A 7,153-nucleotide genomic window follows, 5' to 3' on the forward strand; every position below is an offset into this window, starting at 1 on the left:
TATTAGTCCTTCTCAACTAGCTCCTAATGCGATCTTGGACTTATCTACGTTGTACATTATCTATCACCGCAGAGAATGGGCTGCTTCAGTGCCTCACGAGATCCACTACCTGTTTGGCCTGAAAACAAACCCGTCTCAGTGCAACTCGGGGTATTTCCACTTCCACCATTATATAAGTGAGGGTACCAACACCTTCTTGGAGGAGATCTCTGGAAATAGCAAGGCATTTAGATACGCTAAAAACTATTTCTTTACTAAGAATGCAGAGGCCAACTACTCCAAGTTTAAGCACGTTTGGCCTTTTTATATACTGTTCTCGACCTAGGCTATGACAATTAGGGCCAAGGCACTGATTGCCATGACCCCTGAGGAGAAGAATGTCTAGACCCTCATTACTCCAGAGAACCTTAGGCAGGCGGGGCTGTTTCCTCCTATGATAGCCGATGTTCAAAATGACGATGGTCCCGAGCTCGTGACCACCACAGACTCCCCGAGACCCATTCATGTCGAGGAGGTACCCTCTTCACCGGTGCCAACCAGACATGAAGGTGAAGAGGTGGGTGCATCTGATGCGTGCTCATCGTTTACTTCAGATGACTTTGATGAGACTACGTTCGAACTCGAATCTCATTCAGAAGGTTCGACACTTTCTCACTTTTATTTTATGATTCATCTATGCTTAATATCTTTCTAACATTTGATCTTCTTTTGCAGGCTCAGACATGTTTGGTTTTTTTCATACCCATTAGTGGTTGACTCTCACCAAGGCCAGTCCTTCTATTCGAGTGCCAAAAAGGGCCAGGATTGAGGCCAAGTTGGTCATGGAGGTTCTTCCTGCGGTGTCCCCTTTGACTCCTTTGGTTTCTAGTCCAATTATTTTGACATCTAGTCCTGTTGCAGAGGTAGATCCATCTTTGTCTACACCAATTCCTCTCATTTTCATTGATGCAGGTGCTTCCTGTTCTGCAGCTGCTCCCTTATCCGAGCCACATCAATCTGCTATACGGAACTTAAGTGCCCTCATGGACCAAGCGTCTCATCTAGAGCAGACGACAAAATTTTTTAATGGGATTAAGAATGAGGACTTTAACACCATTCTAACGAAGTCACTCATAGACATTTAGAGTTTGAGTCCTTTACAGTTCTCTTCTTGCCTTATTAGCTTGTGCTCTGATGTTTATCTAACACTTTTATGTTTTTGGCAGGAACTGATGCTAGTCTCTCATGTCTGTGATAGGTATGTGGAGTATACATCAACACTCTCCAACCTTCGCTCTGAGCTTGAAGCTATTCGCTAAGAGGTGTTGGACCTTAGGCATGTTCTTGGCTCTAGGGATGCTGACATTGCCTTAAAGGATGAAGAGATCAACACCCTCCGTAGTACCGTGGAGCTCAAACAGAAGGAAGTGAGCGAGTTGACTCTCAGGATAACCAAGATTGAGCGGAAACTTTCCGATCAGCTCCAATAGTTTGAAGCCGAGAAAGAGAAGATGATTGTTGACATGGATCATTTGCGGAAGGACACTCTTGTCAAGAAGGAGCAAGAGGTCAAAGCTGTTAGGACAAGGCTCGAGATGAGTATTCAGAGACAACTTTCTCTTGCTTTTACTTGATTTGGAAGTCCAACAAGAATCTGAACTTGGATTTCCTTCCCGAGAAGATGCGAGCGAAGGATCTTAGGAAGTGTTTGGCTCGTGAGGCTGCCGAGGCTCAACGTGGTCTTTTAGATGGTACTCCTTGCCCTAGTTAGTCTTATTTTGGTTTTTTACTTTGTCTTCCCTTCTATGCCATTGGTTGGGCACCTTGTACATGACAATTTTTCATATGACATTTTATGCCTTTATGCTTTTTTGTTATGAGTAATCAGTGTATTGATTGAAAATTTTAATTTTCGATGCTTACTAAGTATATCAACTCACAACCCTCATTGGTTCAGGTATCAATATACTCTGAACACGTGTATTTTGCGTGCCACACTAACCTTACTCTTTTATGTTTTTCATGCTAATAACCATGGTAATGTGAGTAGTACAATACTTCACCAAGTACCATGAACAAAACGGTCAGGTCGACCACCCCATAAGGGACATGGCTAAGAATCTCCCTACCAATGCCTTTTTTTGTTTTTGTTTTTTGCACTTTCGGAACATATGTTGAACAGATGTCCTAGAAAAACTTTAGCGTGCTTAGAACTTAAGGTCATGCCCTCATTGCTCGTGTATACTCTGATCGGTATGTACTATATGCCCCCTAAGTGATCATGGGTTTTAAAGCCTTGGTCACTTGCTACATGACCATGCCTTGCATCGAGCATTTAGATACATAATACTATCCTTTTCACCCAATGATGCAAGAAGAAAATGCTTGTCCCTCATTGGTAGTCGGGTGATGGTTTCATACCTAGTAGTAATGATACCTATACATAGATGCATATTGTGTAGCAAGTGTTGATCACGATATACGTATTCTCTCGAGTACTCGTTATAATGATTGTAGATAGAAGTGTCTAAGTTAGACCAACCAGGTTTAGATGGGCTAATCAAGCCTGTAACGAGTCTTAGATCAAATTATCGATCGGTCCCTCAAGGACTAGATTCGATTATGATCCGATGATGGTGACTAGTCTTTGGACAAGTCTCTTGTTTTTTGATTGTATGGGTTGATAGGTTCCTCAAGAACCAGGATCAAACATGATCAAACAATGGCGACTAGTCCTTGGACCAGTCTCTTTTATTGATCGTATGGGTCGATAGATTCCTCAAGAACCAGGATCAAACGCGATTAATAAATTTTAGCGACTAGGTCCTAGGTCTTGTCTCTCGTTTGGATCGTATGGGTCGATAGGCTCCACAAGAACCAAGATCGAACATGATCCATAATTTGGTGACAAGGTCCTAGGGTCTGTCTCTCGTTTGGATTATATGGGTCGATAGGCTCCTCAAGAACCAAGATCGAACATGATTCATAATTTGATGGCAAGGTCCTAGGACCAGTCTCTCATTTGGATCTTATGGGTCGATAGGCTCTTCAAGAACCAAGATCGAATATGATCCATAATTTGGTGACAAGGTTCTAGGACCAGTGTCTCATTTAGATCTTATGGGTTGATAGGTCCCTCAAGGACCAGAATCGAACATGATCCGATGGGGTTGACAAGTCCATAGGACAAGTCCTTCGTTGAAATAAATTTACATAACTAAGAGAAACTTAGGAAATTAAATAATTCATTGAAGCACAATGGCTGTTACATAGATAATTTGGAAAATACTACATATGCAAATTAAAACTTGTGTCGCTGCTGAAAAGCTTCACTGATAGTACCGGTGAAGGTGTTCGCCATTCCAGTAATTTTTTATTAGTTCTCCATTCAGTCGAGCTACCTTATACGTCCCTGGTGGCATTACCTCCTCCACAAGGTATTGCCCTTCCCAGTTAGGTCATAGTACCCCTGCTGTAGTGTCCTTAGTGTTTAGGAACGCCCTCCTGAGTACTGAGTCCCCAACTTGGAATTTCTGATCTTTCACTCTGGAGTTGAAGTATCTGGCCACTTTTTGTTGATGTGCCGCTACTCTGAGACTTTCCTTTTCTCGTCTTTCTTCGATCAAATTGAGCGACTCTTCTGTTAGTCGATGGTTTCTCCCCTGATCGTATGTCTCCCGTCTAGGCGATGGGGGAGTGAGTTCAACTGGCAACATGGCTTCAGACCCAAATGCCAAAGAGAATGGCGTATGCCCTGTCGCCATTCATGCCATCATTCAATGTGACCATAGGACCTCAGGAAGTAATTCTGGCCAGGCTCCTTTGGCTTGTTCAAGGCGTTTCTTCAGAGTGTCTTTGATAGTCTTATTCACTGCTTCTACTTGGCCATTAGCTTGGGGATGTTCTACCGAGGAAAAGCTCTTTATGATTCCATGCCTCGTACAAAATTCGGTGAACATATCACTGTCGAATTGAGTCCCATTTTCCGAGACTATCTTCTTTGGTAGGCCAAATCGACATATGATATTCTTCACCACAAAGTGTAAGACTTTCTTTGAGGTTATGGTGGCGAGAGGTTCTGCTTCATTCCATTTGGTGAAGTAGTCCATGGCTACAACAGAAAATTGGACTCCTCCCCTTCCTGTAGGTATCTTTCCTATTAGTTCGATCCCCCATACAACAAAGGGCCAAGGGATTTGCATCTGCGTCAATTCGTTAGGTGTCGCCCGGGGTATCTTTGAGAACATCTGGCACTTATGGCATCTTTTGACATACTCCATTGAGTCTTCATTCATCGTTGGCTAGAAGTATCCTTGTCTTAGGATTTTCTTTGATAGGCTCAGCCCCCCAGCGTGATCTCCACAAAACCCCTCGTGTACCTCAATCATTAATAGCTTTGACTGGTCGGGTGTAACGCACCTTAACAGTGGTAGGGAGTACCCTCGTCAGTACAGTACCCCTTCGACTATCATATAACGTGCAGCTTGTCTCACCAACTTCATTTCTTTGTTCCGATCGCTGGGCACTACTCCTTGGTTGAGATAGTTAATAATAGGGGTCGTCCATGTATCTCCTAACTTAGCAAGTAATGTCTCCTCTTCAGTTATTCTTCTTTCTGCCAAGTAGTCAGTCCATTGGATCTTCTGGCTGCCCCTCAATAAGTTAACGAAAGGGATACACTTGTCCATAGACATTGATATGAACCTACTGAGGGCAGTTACTCTCTCGGTTATGCTTTGCACTTCTTTGATTGTGGTAGGTTTTCTCATGTCGATCAATGCTTTGATTTTCTTGGGGTTAGCCTCGATTCCACGTATCCGAGAAACTTACCAGAACCAACTCCAAACAAGCACTTGAGAGGGTTTAACTTCATGCTATAATTTCTAAGTATTGCAAAGCATTCCTCCAAGTCTTGAACATGCCCTCCAGCTTCTTTGGACTTGACCAACATGTCATCGACGTATACCTCCATATTTTTGCAGATAAAGTCTCGGAACATGCCATTCACTAAACGTTGGTATGTGGCTCTAGCGTTCTTCAAGTCGAATGGCATCACCTTATAACAGTACAATCCCTTGTCTGTATGGAAGCTGGTATGTTCCTCGTTGGGAGGGTGCATACTTATTTTATTATACCCAGAATATACTTCCATGAATGAGAGTATTTCATTTCCTGCCGTTGCATCGACCAGTTGGTCTATTCTGGGTAGTGGGAAATAGTCTTTGGGGCAGGCCTTATTCAGATCTGTGAAGTCCACGCATGTTCTCCACTTCCCATTTGGTTTTGGGACAAGCATAGGGTTTGATACCCAATCAGGGTAGTAGGCCCCCCTTATAAAACCGTTTTCCTTGAGCTGCTCGACCTCCTCATTCAGGGCCTGAGATCGGTCTTTGTCATGCATTCTCCTTTTTTGTTGCACTGGTGGGTGGTTCTTGTCTATATTGAGGACATGACTTATCACGAATGGAGAAATTCCAACCATGTCTTTATGTAACTAGGAAAAGACGTCCTGGTTTTTCTTTAAAAATTCCACCAATCGTGCTTTAATTTCTACCTTTAACTCCTTCTCGACTTTGATTACTCTAGTTGGGTCCTCCTCATCTAGAAGGACTTCATCAAGATTTTCGACTGGTCCCACACCCATGACGTCATCCCCAAAGTAAGGATCGATGTCGTTTCCCTCGCTTTGGGAAACTTGCTATAAGAACAAATCTTCGTTAAAAGGAGCCCCCGACTCCAGTAGAGTGTTTCTTTCAACGTCAACTTCCATGTTGACAACCTCATCGGTTCCTTCATTCTCTTCGCAGCAGGTTACTATCATGTTGTTTATGCATGGTCCTTTCTTTTCCTTGACCACTGACGCATTATAGCATTCTCGTGCCTCCCTTTGGTTACCCTGTACGCATCCTTGCCCTGTGCTGGTGGGGAACTTCAAATATAGATGCTAGATAGATATTGCTGCGTGTAATGCCGTCAGGAGGGGTCTCTCGAGCACTACATTATAAGTCGATGAGCAATCTACCACCAGGAACTCTGTCATTATAGTCTCGTGCATGGAGGCATCCCCCACCATGAAAAATAGTCTGATAGTTCCTGCTGGTGCTAGGCATTGTCCCATGAACCCATATATCACTTGGGAACACGGTGTCAGGTCCTTGAACGTGAGCTTCATCTTCTCGAGGGATGATTTGTAGATGATATCTATTGAGCTTCCCATATCCACCAAGCATCTCTTCACCCGGGCATTGGCTATTTGAATGGTAAGGACTAGAGGGTCATTCTTGGGGTACCTCACGTGCATGGCGTCGTCCTCTGCAAAAGTGAGAGTTTCACTTTCATACTTTGGATTTTTTGGAGACCGTTCCTCGACTGCAATACACTGGGAAGACTCCCCTTCTTCATGTCTGAGGGTCCTTGCATATCACTCACGGGCATTGTTACTATTGCCTGCTATGTAGGGCCCTCCACATATGGCATCTAGGGTGAAATCTACAACCATCGGCTCCAGTGGTGGACTTCTCTGCCTTCGGAATTGTGGATTCTTTCTTGGGATTTTGGTCTTGACTCGGTACCTTGAGAGTTTTCCTGATCGGAGAAGATACTCTATCTCATCCTTCAATTGTTTACACTCATTTGTGTTGTGCCCATAATCATTATGGAAACGACAAAACTTATTATTTTCCTTCTTTCCCTCTAAACGCAAGGGTGGTGGCTTTTGGTATGGTACCTCCTGGCATGCTGCCAAGTAAATCTTAGCCCTTGATGTAGTCAGGATGGTATAATTGGTGAACCTGGGTCGGTAGGGCTGATGCTAAGGTTGTTTGTCAGCTGGTGCTGACTTAGCTTTCTTCTCTCCACCCGGCTCAGCACCTGAGGTATTCCTCTTCTTACCGTTGCCCCCACTGCCTCCCTGAGGGTTTGTGCCATTCTTATCTGCCTTGATAGTGGCCGGATGGTTTATGCCTTTTTCTTCCTTCATTATAGCATCATCTAGCTTCATGTATTTGCCGCCTCGGTCCAGGAACTCTTGCAAGGTATTGATAGGGTTTCTATGGATACTAACCCACAAGCGACTATGATTAATTATTCCTGCCGAGATGGCAACGAACTTTCCTTCATCTCCTACCATGGACGCTCGATTTTCCTCTCTCATGAATCTTTGAATGTAGTCTTT

This window comes from Humulus lupulus, chromosome 3 (genome assembly GCF_963169125.1).
Source record: "Humulus lupulus chromosome 3, drHumLupu1.1, whole genome shotgun sequence".
NCBI classification, from domain to species: domain Eukaryota; kingdom Viridiplantae; phylum Streptophyta; class Magnoliopsida; order Rosales; family Cannabaceae; genus Humulus; species Humulus lupulus.